The following is a 19,532-nucleotide window of genomic DNA, read 5'->3' on the forward strand; positions in this document are numbered from 1 at the left end:
ACATCCAAAGTATTGTGCTTAAAAATCCAGTACTTTTCTTCAGCCACTCCAGAGCTTGTCAGTAGTCCCTATATGGGACATTCCATGAGTAACTTCAGTTTTATACTGAACTAGCTTCAAAGCCTGTTCCTAAGAATGGGCCTTGAAAGGGTCCCCTCCCCTGGCCCCTGGCCATGCAGCTTAAGGTGGCTTTGGGCCCCAGCTCGCAGCCAGATCAAGTGTGGGGGGGTGGGGGCTGGGCAGCTCGTAAGCAGGGCCGGGACAGAGCTCCTTAGCAGGCAGTCAGCAGGCTGGGAGGCCCTCGTCAGCAGGCCCTGTTAGCAGGCCATGAGGCCCTCATTAGCAAGCCCTCCACCATGACCCTTTGCCCAGGGCCCTCTACCCTTACCTGCTGCTGGCTCCAGGCACTAAGGTGTCTGAGAGCAAAGAGGCTAGAGTCCAGGGATGGAGGGCGGGAGCTGCAGGGGCAGGGCCAATCAGGGCAAAGCTGGTGTCACCCTGATTGGCCCTATTCCAGCTTGGACAGCTGGACACGTCCCACCCCCTAGGCTGTTTCCCAAATATATAGAGGAACAACAATAGATAAGGATGTGTTCTGGCTTGTCTTGTTCTCCTGAGGATAATACCACCCTGCATAGAGTATATCCTGAAAGTGGGTTTTTTCCCCTGTTCTGCAAATTAGCATTATCCTCCTACTACTGGACATTCTATGGCTAGCTGCCTGAGCCCCCGGGGAGGGCGGTATATAAATATAATAAATAAATAAAATAAATAAATAAATAAAAAGAATTTGGCTAACTATTGGGTTTAGGTAGGACTATTACGATGGTGTGTTATAAACCTTATTCTTAGAATTATTTTATATTTTGATTTTTAAAGACCAGGAGAGATAGCAAATATAAGTAAGCTGTGCAAAAGCCGGCATCTACCCCTCCTTGTCTGTTGCATTGTTGTTGTGCTATAGCAAGCATCTTATCCACACAAGAAAGCCCTGTTGTGAATGACTGCTATAGGGCAGGACGACTCACTTCACAGCTTGCAAAAAGCCTGGCATGAAGCCCTCCGTTCTGGTGCCAGCACTTTGAAGGTGGGAGTCACATGGGCAGGTGAAACATTGGGGAACAGCCACAGGTAGCATGCCAAAGAGCCACATGTGGCTCCAGTGCTGCCAAGGAAGTATCACTGCTGTGGCACAAAGACAGCATGACAATATATCCAATGGTGCATGGATGCAGCCCTGCTCTGGATCTATTTGGAGCAGTGGCTCTTCTTGTTTATCTTGTGTGTACTAACAAGGATAATTGTGGCCTGGTTGAATCTTATATAGTACATCATAGGCTGTATTGAATTAATATCCCCACTGGATACTAAAGGATAGCGACTAATCTTAAGTAATGGGCATTGTTTGATAAGCCCCAAGTGCTCATAGTTTCAACAGCACTGATAGAGCTGACCTTAGCAACATTTCCACCTTCTAAGCCTATCAAATGAAGAGCTGAAGAGCTGTTTTTTGTACCTCTCTTTTTCTACCCGAAGGAGTCTCAAAGTGGCTTACAATCATCTACCCCTTTCTCTCCCCACAACAGACCTCCTGTGAGGTAGGTGAGGCTGAGAGAGCTCTGCGAGAACTGTGAGTGGCCCAAAGTCACCCAGCTGGCTGCATGCGGAAGAGTGGGGAATCAAACCTGGATCTCCAGAGAAGAGGCTGCTGCTCTGAACTACTAAACCAAGCTGGCTCTCAAATGGATTTAAAAGGTTGTAACTCTGTTTAGGATTGAACTAAACAGAGGTTGTAGTTTCATTTTACAGCACCCACTTGAGTTTATTTAGCAGCTTTGTTCATAAGAAAGTGCAAATGAAAGTGATTCCTAATTGCTAACATCTAGTTATCTAGACCAAAGGGTGGTAGCAACGTCACATGAACTGGCTTTATTACACAATTCCATTGAAGCAATATAAACACTCTGAGAAGTTGCAGAAAAATAATACCGCAATTCCATCAAGATAGTCCAAACTGCCACTTAAAAAAAGAAAAAAGAAAAATGCACACAACAAAACACACTGTACCTGTGAGGATAATATTAACTCTGAGGAGAATATAAATATACATTCATATTGACGTTTTAGCCATTGCATAGAAAACTTTCCTTGTCATGTGGTGAGTAAAATCATACCTGACTCCTGAAATTAGTGGTGTCTCACCCCTCCGCATGATCATGTTTCTATTTAATTCACAATGCTTCATTTGCCCAAATAAATTAACCGTAGATAGCTGTGAACGGGCCCTTTAAAACTGCCTGACAGCTTCAGCCTCAGCAGTCTTTGCCCTGAGGGGCAAACCATGACTTTGGAGAAGACCTGGGCCACTCAAGGGAAGATGGTAAACAGCCGGGTGTCAAGAGATATTGTTTTTTTGTTGAAATATCCCTGCTCTCCCCACTTTACTGTAGCTAGCTTAGTCTGTGCTATGTAAAGGGTGTAGTTTCTCCACAGAAAACTGAGAGAGAGCTCGGCAAAGAGATCAGCTCTGAAGGAACTTGCAGGTCCTCACATACATTGCCTGGTTTGACAAAAGCTATATTGATATAGATTTTTTTTTCTGACGCACATGAAATACACTCTCGGCACAGAATTATATAATAGTGAAGAGTGGTGACCCTAGGCATATGTCATAGGAGGTGGTCTCCAAAAAGTCTAAAATTTACATATATTAGTTGGAGCCATAATTTACAGATTCCATTCAACCACTCAGCTACACTTTATAATGAGTTTAGTATAAATATTTTATATAGAGTGTATTGTCAAAGTTCTGACCACTGAGAAAGACCCAGTAGGATCGAAACGCATTTGGTCTAATGTGCTGTTAGTTCTGTATAGTTTTTAGGTAGTTTTTATTCTGTTTTTAATTATGCACTATAATAAATAATCAACATTTTTACATTATTTTATTGTACAGCTCAACTTCTGAGTTCCTTCCTGCTTGACAAAATATTGAGCCATATTTTGTTGTCACCTCAGAAACATGGGCTTCCCTTGGAAGTTTTCAAAGCTCCTGCTATGAACTTTGCTGTTGCACCCACATATTGTTATGCAAAATCTCCTCAATGTGGTAGGCACTTGGGGTGATCCATGCGTGTGTGAAGATGTAACATTAGAGGGAAATGGGTAGCCATGTTGGTCTGAAGTAGCAGAACAAAGTTTGAGTCCAATGGCACTTTTAAGACCAAAAACTCTCCCGAGAAGCATTCTCGCTCCTTTTGTGGAACACATCCACATAAGAGGTGAGTGAGGGATGGCACAGCGCTGAACTGGCATGAGTCTGCACACACATGAGGAAAGAGATTCCTCCATGCCCACTCCTCCCTTGACTCTCCCCCTTACCTCTCGCTTCTCCATTGTCCTCCTTTCCCCCCTGCCCTCTCACCTCTTACCTCTCGCTTCCCTGACCACCTCCCTGGTACCTGTCCCCTCTCCCTCTATCAGACACACACACACTCAAACACACAGAGACAAACTCATGCAGCTTCCCCCCTCTCCCTTCTCCCTCCTTACCTGGGGGGATTCTGCATAATCTCTCCCACTCCCTGGGGCTCACCAGGCAGTGTTGGCAGGGCTAGGCCAGGCTGGGCCACTTCCATCACTCTCTAGGATTCGCAGGTGGCATTGGTGGGGCTTAGCTGACCCACATCTGCTGACCTCTGCTGCTCTCCAGGACTCTGCAGTCGGTTCCCTGTGGCTGGGCCAGGTTTCTTGGATGCTGCCGCTGCCACCACCACCGCCGCTGTGGAAGGTTGCAAGGGTGGATCACAGAAGTGAGGTTTGGGGTGGGAGCAATGACTGGGAAAGCATGATTGGGGAAAGTATGACTTTTTCCACTTTCACATGGCCCATCTCTGACATACATTCCGTTGGATCCCACGTCAAAAAATGGAACACGGATTTCTGAGCGTTTCCTTGAAGTGGGCCAATTGAGGGGGCAAGTCGGGACAGCCCTGGGACCACCCCTGAAGGGGCTCAATTCCATGCAGAAAGGGGGGGGGGAATGCTTGCAAACAAATGGAAATCCGACCCTAATCAGTTGTGGGGAAACCGTCTGAGTGGGGACATGATTTCTCTCTTTAAGTATCTGAAAAATTTTCACTTGGAGGCGGGCAGGGAGTGGTTCCTGTTGGAAGCAGAGGATAGGAGCCTCAGTAATGGCTTTAAACTACATGTAGAATGATACTGGCTAGAAAGCAGGAAAAAAATTCGCACAGTAGTTCAGCAGTGGAATATTTGCTTAGGAGGTGTTGAGTATTAAATTCATGGATTCATTAAGACACAGACACTCAGCTCTAACAACCAATAATTTTACTGGAACCAGAAATACTGGACAACAACAATTGGAACTGTGGAACATGTGGCTCCTGCCAAGCCACACAATTGGCCCTTAATGAAGGCCCGTAATTGGGCCACAGGTCTGTTCTGTGATTGGCTAAGAGTCCAAGGCCAGTGAATTCCGAGCAAGGGCCCAGGATCCCAGCTTTAGGTTCAAGCTCAAGTTTCTTACAAAGTCCTTTGAAAACCACATACACAACACTGAGCTCCCCTTCATGGGTGTCTTTAATCAGCAGCTGGACAGATACCTATCCGGATGCTTTAGGCTTATCCTGCATTGAGCAGGGGGTTGGACTAGATGGCCTATATGGCCCTTCCAACTCTATGATTCCATGATTTAGTGATTTCTAATGCACATGTGAGCATTCACACAACTCTTACCATCCAGTAACTCCATACTGGATAATTTTGTTTGTTGTGCAATATTTTCCAAATCCTAGGGCATATTCCTTGGTTTATTGCATGGTGATACTGTACCCTGCCACAGGAAACTGACTGCAGAGTTCCCAGCTTGCTGAGGGGTAAACGGTAATGACTGGGGAAGGCACCGGCAAGGCCACCCTGTATTGATGCTGCCAAGAAAACACTAGAGGGCGTCACCCCAAGGGTCAGACATGACTCGGTGCTTGCACAGGGGGTATCTTTACCTTTACCTTTAATGTCCAAGCATTGTTGTTGTTGTTGTTATGTGCGAAGTCGTGTCCGATCCATCGCGACCCCATGGACAATGATCCTCCAGGCCTTCCTGTCCTCTACCATTCCCTGGAGTCCTTTTAAGTTTGCACCTACTGCTTCAGGGACTCCATCCATCCACCTCATTCTCTGTCGCCCCCTTCTTCTTTTGCCCTCGATCGCTCCCAGCATTAGGCTCTTCTCCAGGGAGTCCTTCCTTCTCATGAGGTGGCCAAAGTATTTGAGTTTCATCTTCAGGATCTGGCCTTCTAAGGAGCAGACAGGGCTGATCTCCTCTAGGACTGACCGGTTTGTTCGCCTTGCAGTCCAAGGAACTCGCAAGAGTCTTCTCCAGCACCAGAGTTCAAAAGCCTCAATTCTTTGGCGCTCGGCCTTCCTTATGGCCCAACTTTCGCAGCCATACATTGCAACTGGGAAGACCATAGCCTTGACTAAACACACTTTTGTTTGCAGGGTGATGTCTCTGCTTTTTAGGATGCTGTCTAGATTTGCCATAGCTTTCCTCCCCAGGAGCAAGCGTCTTTTAATTTCTTTGCTGCAGTCCCCATCTGCAGTGATCTTGGAGCCCAGGAAAATAAAACCTGTCACTAGCTCCATTTCTTCCCCATCTATTTGCCAGGAATTGAGAGGGCCAGATGCCATGATCTTTGTTTTCTTGATGTTGAGTTTCAAGCCAACTTTTGCACTCTCCTCCTTCACCTGCATCAACAGGCTCTTTAGTTCCTCTTCACTTTCTGTCCAAGCATAGAAAAAGGCTAATACAAAATATAGGAAGCTTGGAAGTCTTCCTTCTTCTGGCCACTGAGCAGAGGCCATAGCTGAATTGAGAACTGTGCCATCTCACATTTCAGAGGTAAAGACACCAAAAGAACAAATCTTTCAGAAACTTCTGATGTGTGAACATTATCTCTTAGAAAGGTTGACTGTCCTTCAGCAACTGGGATTTGGTCTCCCTGCCAATGGATTAGATGAAAGGGATCTAAAACAAAATGCCCCAAGGCGGAGAGGGAGTCATCCTTTTCTTTTACAAATGCAGGCTCAGCAACTTTGCTAATTCTTTTCAGGTTAATCTACACTTTACAACCTGATAACAAGCCTGAGCTTTCTTCAAACCAAGCTTGATTAACTTTGGAAGATTTCTTCCCAACAGGGTAGCCTCTTCTGATTTCAGGCAGCAAATGTGGTCTTGTGTGTTTTATATCTCTCCCCTCCCCCATACTTCCCATTTTTATCATGGCAAATATGTTCTCATTGACCAGTATTATTATTAATGTTGTTGTTGTTGTTGTTGTTAAGCTAGTTAAAAAAAAATCAATTTCAACAGCTGGAATTAATTTTCCTGTTACGGAGTTTTCACCCCGGCCTGTCACCGAGCAGGAGGTTTTCTATTAGCATAAACATAACTGAAAGCTCTGGTATTTGCATTAATGTACTTTTAACAAGATGACAGGCTTCTGGCACATATTCCTGAGATCTGAGAAGCAAAGGGGGGAAGGGGGAAAGGCGGCCTTATACCTCACACTAGCTGGATTGTAAGAAGCTGTCAGGTAAAGCCTCAGGTTTCTTTTCACACTACAGCAAATGTGAGGTGAAATATCCACTCCTCCAAAGCAGGTGCACAAATCTGACTTTTGTGTGTGTGTGTGTGTGTACATGTAAAGACTTTGTCACGTGCCTCCTAGTCCAAAAAGTACTCAAGTCCTTACAACTGAAGAGTAACTTTCTTATTATCTTTTAACAGCCTTGACACACAAGGCTAGCTTGCTGGAGGCATTGTTGAGACAAAACCTTTGGGAAAAAAATCTTCACTAGTCATATATAACTAGGCTTCCATTGCATAGGCTAAAGGGAGCCCCAATAAGTTTGGTATGGAAACCATAAAGACTGTTTAAAAGTTGAGTAATGCATTGGAAGCTCAATTAAGATGTTAAGTAACTGGACCACCAGATGGACTATAGGGATGTGCAGGTGGACACTGACTCCTCAAAACTCAGATTCTGTCCTTTTTAGATTGTTACTAGAAGAAGAAGAAGAAGAAGAAGAAGAAGAAGAAGAAGAAGAAGAAGAATTGGTTCTTATATGCCACTTTTCTCTACCCAAAGGAGGCTCAAAGCGGCTTACTTTTGCCTTCCCTTTCCTCTCCCCACAACAGACACCCTGTGAGGTGGGTGAGGCTGAGAGAGCCCTGATATTACTGCTCAGTCAGAACAGATTTATCAGTGCTGTGGTGAGCTCAAGGTCACCTAGCTGCCTGCATGTGAAGGAGGAGTGGGGAATCAAACCTGGTTCGCCAGATGTGAAGTCCGCACTCCTAACCACTACACCAAGCTGTGCCATATCACCATGCACCACTGTGGTTAGTGCCCTGATTACATCTAGATTAGATTACTACAACACAATCTATGTGGGGCTGCCCTTGAAAACTGTTTCAAAACTTCAGTTGGTACAGAATGCTGCAACCAGGCTGATGTGTGGAGGGGGTTGTAGAGGTCATATCACTTAGAGTTGTGAGGTCTCCCATCATGTTATTTAAGGGTGCATCCTGCCATCAGTGTGACATTGTGGCCCATGCCCCCACTCCCCTGGTCTCCCATAGGGTGCCAGGCATTGCCTGGCTACTGTCATATTATTCCAATCTTGGTCATTTTACACTGGTTCCCAATCTGTTTTCAGCCACAATTCATAGTACTGGTGTGGACCTTTAGAGCCCTATATGGCTCAGGACCAGCTGCCTGAAGGACCACCTACTTACTCCCTTAAGAACCTACCTGACCACTAAAATTGACTTCCAAGGCCCTGCTTGGGTGCCCACACCTTCTAAGGTTTGGCAGGTAGCAAGTCTCTAGAAGGCCTTCCTGCTTTGGAATAAAATCTCTAGAACTCCCTCTTCAGGTAGACTCATCTGTTCCCTTCTGTGGTCATCTTCTGCCAGCAGGTGAAGACTCTCCCCACAACTTGGCATTCCTTCAGTGATCCCTCCCTCTCGCCCTGATCCCTTCCTCCCGTTCTTCTGTTTTGTATCTGTTTTAACTCTGTATTTAAATTGTTTTAATGTGTGTTCTGTGCCTGTTTTCTTACCTCTAAGTGGCACTTTTGTATTTGAGTATGGAGCAGGAGAAACTCCAGCCCTTGAAAGTTGATGAAATTCTATGAGATATCAATCCCTCATGGAGCTAAGAGCCCAGCAATCTTCTTTATCATGGGAAAAAATATAATGGAACATCTCTGGAAGCTTGACTTGTTCCACTTTGAGAGATTGTTTGGAGTATTTTGATTTGGAAGACCTAAAGCCATGAAAGAAATGATCACAACTCTGCAGAGGACCAAGGGCAAACCATCCTGATCCACACTGGAGAACATGCTACCTTTTACCTTCCCAGCAAGAGGTCTGTTGCCCTATTACTATAGTGATCATTGGCCAGAGAAGTAAGGACCAGTGCCCAATTGCATTCTTTTCATCCCAGCATAAACACCAACCAAGGAATAGCCTAGTTTAGGATTGCCAGGTCCATTGGACCAGTCAGCAGGGAATGGGAAGAACTTACTAGGAGCAGAAAGTGAAGGAGCAGGAAATAAATGCAATGTGCCTACAACACCTGTAAGTGACGTGGGCATGTAGGGAGTGATGTTCTGGTTTGGGGGCAAAACCTCTATGGTAAAATTGGCCTTCTATTTTAGAGGTTTCCACTCAAACCACAGTGCACCCCCCTCCCTTCATCAATGTGCCTATGTCACTCATGGGTGATAGACAAACATCACATTTATTTCCAGCATCTTGCCTGTTTCTGGGGTTAATTCCCCCCACTTCCTGATAGGCTGGAACTGGGGGGAGGGACTGTAAATAGGAGGATCCCCCATCCCTACCTGAGGACTAGTAATCCTAGCTTAGCCCCAACTAAAAGTAAATACTTCTTAAAAGCCTAATTCCTTCTTTTAGTATTGTCAAAGTGAGCTCCAACCTCTGCCCTTTCTCTTTACATCCCCTCTTTTGTGTGTCTTATTTTTTATTATATAAACACAATGACAAGGTTTGTAGTTTATTTTCATTTCTATATAGTGCCTGCTACAATTATGCTAGGAATTTTTTTCATGTAAGTCAATCTGGAAGACAATTTTTGTTTGAATAGTGGGAAAAATAGAATCACTTAGGCAGCAATTTGTCTAAATAAAATAGATGGGGTGGGGGGGTGAGTGGGTAGAAATCTGTCTTAATGAAGATTGGGTCCAGGTCTTTACCATGGAATTTGGAGGCCAGAAAAAGAGATAAAGATAGGCATTCTTGGGTTTGAATGTAGTGATCAAGCCCAAAGCTTCTGGTTCCTTCTAGCAACATGGCTGGAATTTGAGGTCATGACATCAGCCATAAAGATACTTGTAAGACTAACCTATGAAGACCTTCTTCAAGGCCCTGGCACTGAGTGGTAGAAAGGAGTTGAGTGGTCCATTGATACTCTGCTTCAGTAAATTGAGAGCCAGTGTGTTGTAGTGGTCAAGAATGGTAGACTCTGATATGGATAACTGGATTTGATTCCCTACTTCACAGGCAGTCAGCTGGATGACCTTGGGCCACTTACTGTTCTCTCAGAGGTCTCTCAGCTCCATCTACTTCTGTCTGTTGTGGGAAGAGGAAGGAAAGGTGATTGTAAGCTACTTTGAGACTCCTTCTGGTACTGAAAAGTGGGGTATCAAACCAACTCTTCTTCATGATTCCCCACCCCTGCAACTCTATCTTTTCACTTGAATATCTGTCGCTATCCAGAGTGACTGCCTAATTAGACAAGATTGCAATGTGAAAATTTCCAAAAAGTATTTTAGGAATTTGTAAAACTTTCACACAACTCATGATGGAAAGATCTAGTGGAATGCTCCCACTCTTACTTTGCCAACTGATCAGAAGCAGCTGGGAAAGGAAGGGCAGCTACAGTAGAAGTCATTGAGAAAGCTGCCAAAAGAGAACATCTGGAATGGACAGCACTGGCTGGCAACTAGTCTGAACATGCTTAAGGTGACTTGTGGGAAATGAAGAAGAGAATGAGTAAACCCAGGCTTGCATATCCCAATGATCACAAAAATCTCATGGAATGAATGTCAGATTTCCAACAAGAGGTGAGGGCATAGTGATGGAAATATTTGACATGGGTTTGAGCAGATATACTGCCATGACTTCAGAAATGTATCTGAAAAGGAAGATTTTATTTTAGTTCTCAAAACTGAGAATAAGCAGATACAACATGCCTTATGGTTTCATATCTCTTAGTTGAAATAATAGTTTTAAAAAGAAAAATACTCTTTTTCTAAGTTGCTCTCTGTTTTTATGCGTTGTGAAGTGCAGAAATCAGCCTAACCCACTAATCTGGAAGATTCAAGTGCAGGTAGAGATAAGAAAATATATGAGAAGACTTTTGGGACAGCAAGGTTCATCTGGGTGGAGTCAACCATTGATGTCATAAAGGTAGTGGAAAGAATGTTCCAGAAAGTGCCATGTGACAAAGTCCAACAGGTCATGAAGAGAACTTTCTAACCTTACACACAAAATGTAAAGCCTTTTTTCATTTCAAGGAATGTTTTAAGCCCTTTTATTGGTGTCCAAAAACTGCTAGAATCAAGTCAGCCCAGAAATAACTCTGGTCTCAAAAGTGAGGAAACCTGAAGCTGATGGAAAGGCCTAGAGTTCAGTGGCCATACTTGAAGCTCTTATAGAAAAAACAAGAAAAGCAACCGTTGTATAATCAAATGAACAGAGGATTTCATCCAGCAAACCCAAGAGTAAGTGCTTCCTGTTATCAACCTTAATCTGAACATGGGCATAAGAATGGGTACAGAGAGTGAAGGAAAGGGGGGTTGCAAAAAGGTGGAGAGAGTGATGCAAGGGAAAGGGTATTTTGGTTTAGAGATAGTGTTTGGCGTGTTGATTCATTAGCTTTAATCAGATCTTAGTGTTGTTTTCCCCTCTGTATCTACTGTGGGTGTCGGTTGATGTTCTTGAGAATTTATCTGTCTCATTTGAGCAGGGTTTTCCCACCTTGTGTCTCTTCTTTGTTTGAAAATTATTTAAAAACAAATTACCTCTTTATGAAAAAAATATATTTTCTGTTCTTTTAAGGGGGAAATGCAAGAAATGAATGAGCAAATATGTAGCCAGTTGTCTCTCTTATGCCCCAATTGACACTTTTCACAGATCCTTGCGCCCATTTTTTTGGCAGAATTTAAATATACAAAGAGGAGCAAAGCATTATGCTGCTAAAAATAATACCATAGATTTATTTAGAAAAGAAACAATTTTTGTATGGGAATAGAGGAGAGGAAGACCTAGCTAACTATTAAACTGTTTTTCTGCGTTCATTCAGCCTGTTGTAGAGACAAACAGGGGGAGGTGTGTTTAAAGGAGCAGGAACTCTCCAACTGATCCAATCAGGACATAGGAGGAGACTATTAGAAAATATTAGGATGTTCCTATTCTAACTATGCTAAGTACACACCTCCTCCAATGCCCCCTGCAGGACATTCTTCGCATGCTGTTCAATCATGCACCCTGTAGATCTTGCATATTCCAACACGAACCTTTAAAATTCTTATTTAGTCTATGTTTCAGTAAATTGTTTCCTGTGAGACAGGATTGAACTCCTTAGCAAGGCTCAACAAGTGGTCAACAGTGCAATCCTGTGCAAAATTACTCGGGTTTAGACAGGAAAACTGGCAGAAGATTGTACCGTAAGAAGACTGTGTATCTGGATAGGAGAGCTGTCTCCTGTGGGTCATCTAGTACAATGAAAAACCAAGGGGAATCAGTTATGATTATGATGGGATAATGGATGCCTCATTTCTGGGCCACTGAAGTCACCCTGTGTGCAAGGCCAATAAGGACTCCTTAAAGGCAAATAGCTGAGTGACTCACAAATGTTAGATTTCCCTTAATAGCCCAGCAGAATGAGACATATATGGACAGGAATTGGTAGGAGGCTTGCGACCCCAAACAACCTCTGTTGCCTGCCAGCCGTCCAGAGTGGAAAATGGGCTCCAGTATTAAGAGTTTGTCAGCTGTAGCCCCCCCTCCAATTCCTGTCCTACAGGCCCTTTTGGCAGTCCAGGGAGGCTGTTTTATTGTTAGGCAGTCTGTGTGCTGAAGGTGCTGAGCTGTGCACTGCTATGTTGGCTAAGCCTCTATGCAAACATCATCTGTTGTTAATTCAGCCCAGAATTTTTGCAAACAGAATTTTCATTTGTTGCCCCTTCTTCTTCTCTTCTCTCGATCATTATTTACATTTGAAGAGGGGAAGAATTTAATATGCAAATGAAAAGAGCTATTTGAACAAGGTGCAAAGATTCTCCTTATTTTATATTTTACTGTGGTTGCATCCGCTCATCGGGCTCCCGTACACGGAGGGCTGACCAAAAATACTGTCTGCATCTGCAGTTAGTATAGACAAAAAGCAAAGGGGGCCCCAGAAGGGCAGAAAGGCAACATATAAAAGTTTTAAATAGTAAAAAAATAATTACATTAATGTGGAGAAAGGAAAAAAATAGGAGTATATAATCCAGAAGAAACTTTTTTTGGGGGGGGGGTTGAAGGTAAAATTGTCCAGCTTTCATGAGTTAATATATCACTCCATATGTGTGGACTCATGCTTCTTTGGAGTCCTACACATGCTGAGCCCCTCGCTTTTACTGGAAAGTGAGCCATGGGCTGAACCATGATCTGGAACATTCATATACTGAAAGAATCAAAGCTAAGTTGGGGGCCTAAAGGAAAAGGGAGCATCATTCAGGTTTCAAAGAGAGCATGAAAAAAACAACAAATGAAATCCTTGTGAGGCCGCTGTTGAGAGAATTAGCTGCACACAGATATTTTTCATCTTGCTAAATCAACCTGAATAGATTTTATTATTAGGTAAAAAGACACACAGTTGGTTAAGTGTAAGTCCTTCCTTGGGAATTTTGCCTGAAAGGACATATTGGTTCACATTAGGGAGGTGGTAAACATTCTAGCAGGTGATGACAAGAAGGTAGCCAAGCCATAACTGGCAACCACTGGGAAGGGGGGGGGGTCCATGAAGGGGCACCCGTTGCATGACCATGATAGGACATCTGGAGAAAATTGGAAGTGATGTGATGTCACTCTGGAAACCAGTGGAAACTTTGTGGTAAAACCGTATTTTTCCAGTGATTCCTAGAGTGATGTGACATTACTTTTGGTTTTTTCCCAGAAGTGATGTCACACCACAAGTAATGTCAGTATTTTAAATTTGTTTTATCCCACTATCATTCTGAGTGGTGGCAGGCAATGCGATAACTTCATAATATAAAAAGTGAATACCCAGTAATCGTGTGAAATGGTCCTAGCTACAGACACATCCTGTACAATAATATATTTCAGAAGAGATCACTTACTTGCTTTTAGTTGCTTGCTGCAATAGGTGAGATGGCAGGGGAAGCTATGGCACAAAAAGCATCACTGTGTAAAATGGGAATTGGTGACATCACATCACCAACATGATGCCAATATGATGATTTAGGATATGAAGGAAATTCTGTGGTTTTTATCATAGAGTTTTGTCAGACTCCTAGAGTATTGTATCATCATCATGTCAGAGTCTGAAGTGATGTTGGCAGTGCTCTTGGATTTCACAGCTCCCAGTATGGCAGTGATATCACCTCTGTGGTGGTGGTATAACTTCTGGGAAGTTAGGTCAATGCATCAATGACATCTTTTTGCCCACCTCCCCATCAAGGTTGCCATCTCCCCCCACCTAAGATTGCCTTTTCTGGGTTGGAAAGTTCCTGTACCCTCACGCCTGGAGTACAGGTCTCACAGTCTACATTTGGCTTGGTGGGTCGCAAGTTCTACAGTCCTAAGCCAGGGTAAAATCCTTCTTCTCAACATGGTTGTTTTTTATGGTAAGAAAGTTTGTTGTCTGTTGAGAAGCATTAAAGCATGTGATCTGGAGGGATACATTCCACCCAGAGCCTTGCCACGTGATAATGTTGATCAGGTAGCTTAGCTCTTAGACAAGTGCTAAAAACATATGGAATGAAGTCCCTAGGAGGAAACTGCATTATAATTAAAATTTTAAATATGCCCCCCCCCTTCGAGACTGTAGGAAATAATGGTCAGAATGACCATGAGATCACATTGCTACATTCATCCCCTCCCCAGAAATGGTTTAAAAATACCTTATCAAGATATGTCAAAATCTGGACTGTAAGTTCTCCAGGGTAGGATAGAACTTATTTCTAATCAGTGCACCATGCCAAACTATAGTACCCTATAATTAGTAAAGTAATTATCTTCTTAAGCCAAATGAACTGCAGCAATCACCAACTCTACTGGGGTTATACCATTCTGCTGCATTTTGTTAAGTGCAGGAATCAGGCTGGAGTAACCTGTTGCTAATAAGAAGTGGTTCTCTTTGTGTTGTTCCAGAGATAGAAGTTTCCGCCCCACATACCTGCAAGGTTTCTGCCTGGCCTTTCAAACTCCCCCCCCCACACACACACACATAGGCAGGTTTCCCATAAGGTGGGAGACCCCTTCCCCTGGCTGGGCAGCAGGAGCAAAATGCTTCTGGCCTAGTTTAAATGGCTTCATAATTAATTATGTTTTTATGATGTCATTGTTTGGTATTTACTTCTAAGCCACCTCAAGCAGGACTCCGTGGGGGGGGGGGGAAATGTTGTAGATAAATAAATAACCCTATATACCACTAAACCCCCTATTAAAGTATTTTGTTTAAGAAGAACTGTTTTTATACTCTTCTTTTCTCTACCCAAAGAGGCTTACAACTACCTTCCTTTCCCCCAATAGATGCCTTGTGAAGTAGGTAAGACTGAGAGAGCTCTAAGGGAATTGCTCTGTGAGAATAGCTTTAAGGGATCTATGACTAGCCCAAGGTCACCCAGGTATCTGCATGTGGAGGTGTGGAGAATCAAACCTGTTTCTCCAGGTTAGAGGCCACTTCTCTTTGCCACTACACCTCACTGGCTCTCTTTACTTTTCTCCCCAATGGGGACCCAAAGCAGTTTACAACAATCTCCTCACAACATCCCTGTGAGGTAGGTTAGGCTGATAGCATATGACCCATGGTGACTCAGCAAACCTCCATGGTAGAGTAGAAAGCTGAACCTGGGTGTAAACTGCACGGAGCTTTTATTTCCACCCCAGATCGATTCAGTCCCTGCCCTCTACACAGAATGCGATTTCCGTTTGGATTTTGGGCGATTTAAATTTTCCTTCTACAGCAAGAAGGATTGATCCGGAGTGACCCTACCTTTATTGTGCGATATCTCAGAGTGCTGTTAATCCTCAATATCCGGATTGGGAAAGAAAAATCTGTGGTAGAGAACCTCTGATAGGCCACACCTGGTCATGTGATACGCTTGCCTTAAAGGAGAAGAGCCTAATTTCTCTCAACTTCTGTCGGTCCTGGATTTTTTCTCCCTTCTCTGCCTTTTTCGATCCTCTCCCACCCCCCTCCAAGAAAAGAAAGAGGCTCCCTGCCTGGCTCCTCTCCCCCCCCTTCAAAAGAAAGAAAGAGGCTTGGCTCCCCCCCCCCTCTTCTGAGCTACCCTAACCATGTGCAGAAGACTTTTCTGTTTCAATGAAGGGGGGGGGGGGGAGAGGAAGATTCAAGTTCAAAGCGATCTGAATTCAACAGGATTGACAATGGAATAAAGAAAGTAAGTGTAGACTCTGCCCTGGTTAGCCCAGATACCAGCTCAAATCTCTGACTCTTTTGTTAGCAATGCTGAATTTTGTTAGCAAACGACGTAGAAGCCAGATAGCAAATGCAATCCAAATTCCCTTTTCCTCATATACATTTACTAAACATGTGACAAAGTTTGCATCCTATCCAGTTTTTAAAGATTGCAAATGCAGTTAATATCTTGTTTCTACCTGTCTCACCTCTGAAAGCAGTGAGATACAGAAAACAGGGCCAAAAAAGAAGAGTTGGTTCTTATATGCTGCTTTTCTCAACCAGAAGGAATCATAGAATAATAGAGTTGGAAGGGATCTCATGGGTCATCTAGTCCAACCCCCTGCACTATGCAGGACACTCACATCCCAATCACTCATCTAGTGTAACCTGCCACCCCTTTGCCTTCAAAGAATCAGCCTCTCCGTCAGATGACTATCTAGCCTCTGTTTAAAAATTTCCAAAGATGGAGAACCCACCAATTCCCGAGAAAGCTTGTTCCACTGAGAAACCGCTCTAACTGTCAGGAACTTCTTCCGGATGTTTAGATGGAATTTCTTTGGAATTAATTTCATCCCATTCATTCTGGTCTGTCCCTCTGGGGCAAGAGAGAAAAATTCTGCTCCATCCTCCATATGGCACCCTTTTAAATACTTGAAGATGGTTATCAGATCCCCTCTCAGTCATCTCCTCTCTAGGCTAAACAGACCAAGTTCCCCCAACCTTTCTTCATAGGTCTTGGTCTCCAAACCCCTCGCCATCTTTGTTGCCCTCCTCTGGACATGTTCCAGTTTGTCAATATCTTCAACTGGGGTGCCCAAAACTGAACACAGTACTCCAAGTGAGGCCGAACCAGAGCAGAGTAAAGCGGTATCATCACCTCCCGTGATCTGGACATGATACTCCGTTTGATACAGCCCCAAATCCCATTTGCCTTTTTAGCTACTGAGTCACACTGCTGACTCATGTTCAATGTATGGTCTACTAAGACTCCTAGATCCTTTTTGCACATGCTACTGCCCAGACAAGTCTTCCCCATCTTATATTGATATATTTGGTTTTTCCTGCCTAAATGCAGAACTTTACATTTGTCCTTATTGAACTTCATTTTATTCAGTTTAGCCCACTTCTTGAGTCTATCAAGATCACCCTGTATTCTGTTGCTGTCTTCAGTTGTGTTTGCTACCCCCCCCAGTTTAGTATCGTCTCAAAGCACCTTACAATCGCCTTCCCTTTCCTCTCTCCACCACAGACACCCTGTGAGGTAGGTGAGGCTGAGAGAGCCCCGATATCTCTGCTCTGTGAGAACAGCTCAATCAGTGCTGTGGCCAGCCCAAGATCACCTAGCTGGCTGCATGTGGGTTGGAGGAGCTCGGAATCAAACCTGGCTCATCGGATATTAGTCCGGTCCACACCCCTAACCACTACACCGAACAGGTCTTCAGTGGTTGGACAGTGCTGGAGGAGATAGCTCTTCAGCAATCAGATGCCACAGGCCCTTGTGCATGAAAACCCTGCAAAATATTATGTCTTTGAATGCATATACGGTTGTGTGCAAAGGAGTGCACAGAAGGAAGAGTGCTGCCAATGGGTGCCACCTACTCATACCTTCTCACATTTATTGAACACTGATATGTCTTCTGCATAAGGCATATGACTTTTCCGTTTTAGTTCAGGGTGGGGAGACAATGCCACAACCTTATTAAAGGGACCAAAGTGATCAGGATACAAATAATATTCCTGAGGAATACTGACCAGGGATCATGGATGATCTCTGTCTGGGGAACCAGGTCTTAGATTTATACAATCTGCTATACTTCCAGGGTTTGGAGCGTCCTGGCACCAGTTTTCCCTCACAAGACATTATAATGCATGAAGTGCCAGTGCTTGTCATGAGAATGGAAGACCTTTATTTTAAGCATGCTCATCACCCAACAAACATCTGGCCTCATCATTCTCTTCTGCATTATTAGATTATCACATTGACTTAAATAGTGGGACACGGAATCAAAGGCAATTTAAACCTTGTTGCTGTGCAAGCACCTGACTTGTACACCTCTCAAAAATGACATAGAAAAGGGACTGACCACCCATCTATTTGTTACACCAAAACCTGCTCGGAGTTATTTAGGAGGCGGATTTTTTTCTTCTGTTTTCACAGTGGTGCAAAACGGTACAATTGGCAAATAAACTGCACCTGGATAGCTCAGGAAGTGGCCAGCATGTGCTGTGTTGAAAAGTAAGATGCAGGAGGGCCCTCCCTCAATAATAATTACTTGGAGCTAATCAGTATGACAGATGTGGGGTGTTGAACATCTCCTGGGAGATAAGTCTTCGATGCTTGATTCTGTGCAGTCCTTTTTGAGGCTCTGATAAGAAGGTGGTTGCTTTGTCAGGGTTACTCACTCACTTCTGAGCTGCACACGCAGCCCTGAGCTTGTTCAGATAAGACAAACATCTAAACGCCATTTCCGGAGATCCACTCTGTGCATTGCACTCAGGCGAGGCTTAGACTTGTGGTTGGTTACCAGAGACTGAAGCCAGTGATCTTGAACTGTATGAAAAGACTGCACAATAAAAATGTCTCAGTCTGCATAATTCTTCCTCCGGGACTTCTGGTTTAAAAGCATCAGAAACAAATGTTTGCTTTAAGGTGCCTTGTGTTTAGTATTCCCTGCGCCAAATACACAATCACGGAGATGCTCTCCCGGAACTGTATCTAGCATCGCAGTATGAACAGTGCATTCATCTTCTTCCCCATCAGTGTCTAACTGGGCAATATTTGTCCTTGAACTCAATGGTATCGAAAGCCCCGTTCTCCCTTTTCATGACATTTTGAGTTGTCCCGCAGACAGGCTAGAAGTACAGGCAGGAAAACAGAGAAAGTGGCAGTTACATTCTTACGTACTTCCTTAAGACAATTTTGAAAACACTGTTATTATGTCTTATGCTGTTTTTTGAAATATTATGTAGAATTACCGAGCTTAATTATTTCTGATGTGCTGCCAAGTTCTTTGGTACTTATGTGGAACTCACTGCTACCAGGTATTGTGTTGACCAAGAATATAACTGAATAAATGGATCTGACATTTTAATGATTAAAGCTAAATATGTGTGCTGGCTAGATGTTGGGAAAGAAGAATTTTGTGATGGTAGTTCTTCAATGGGGTACTGTGGTTAAAGAGTGGTGTACTCTAAAGCAGTGGTTCCCAACTCGCCGTCCGACCGGTCCTGGTCCATGGATTAGTCGGTACTGGGCCGTGGCTCCTCCTCGTTCTCTTCCTTGGCTGCTGCCTCGGGGGCTGCCCTGCCACTCAGCCTCCGGCTCACCTTTGGTGTTCCCTAGTGGCCGCCATGGCTCGGGCTCCCCCTCGGCATGGCACTGCACAGCTGCTTCTAGCAGCGCCCCCCAGTGGGCGGCAGGAAGTCAGGGGCGCCAGCGGGAAAGCAAGCGGAGTAGGAGCTCAGGCGGCAGCGACGTCCCTTGGCAAAAGACTACCCCCCCTTCGGGCCTCAGTAAAATTATCAAGCGTTGATCGGTCCCTGGTGATAAAAAGGTTGGGGACCATTGCTCTAAAGAACTGGGTTTGACTCCCTGTTACTCCACATGCAGCTGGGTGACTTTGGCTATTCACAGCTTTCTTAGGGCTGTTCTTGCAGAGTGGTTCTGTTAGATCTCTCTCAGCCCTGCCTTCCTCACAAGCTGTCTGTTGTGGGGAAAGGAAGTGAAGGGTTGTTGTAAAATGCTTTGGAACTTCTTCAGATAGTGAA

At 44.1% G+C, this 19,532-nt stretch overlaps 1 protein-coding gene across 2 annotated transcripts in view; it reads left to right on the top strand.

The window, feature by feature from the left end:
* The first annotated feature begins 10,541 nt into the window (after positions 1 to 10,541).
* The window catches only part of LOC143831096 (uncharacterized), a 45,469-nt gene continuing 36,478 nt past the window's right edge, over positions 10,542 to 19,532 (top strand). For both annotated transcript variants that reach the window (XR_013228712.1, XR_013228713.1), the window contains exon 1: positions 10,542 to 10,836. The gene's annotated coding sequence lies outside the window, so the exon portion shown is untranslated. The remainder of the gene's footprint in view (positions 10,837 to 19,532) is intronic.

This window comes from Paroedura picta, chromosome 3, assembly GCF_049243985.1.
Source record: "Paroedura picta isolate Pp20150507F chromosome 3, Ppicta_v3.0, whole genome shotgun sequence".
Taxonomy (NCBI): Eukaryota; Metazoa; Chordata; class Lepidosauria; order Squamata; family Gekkonidae; genus Paroedura; species Paroedura picta.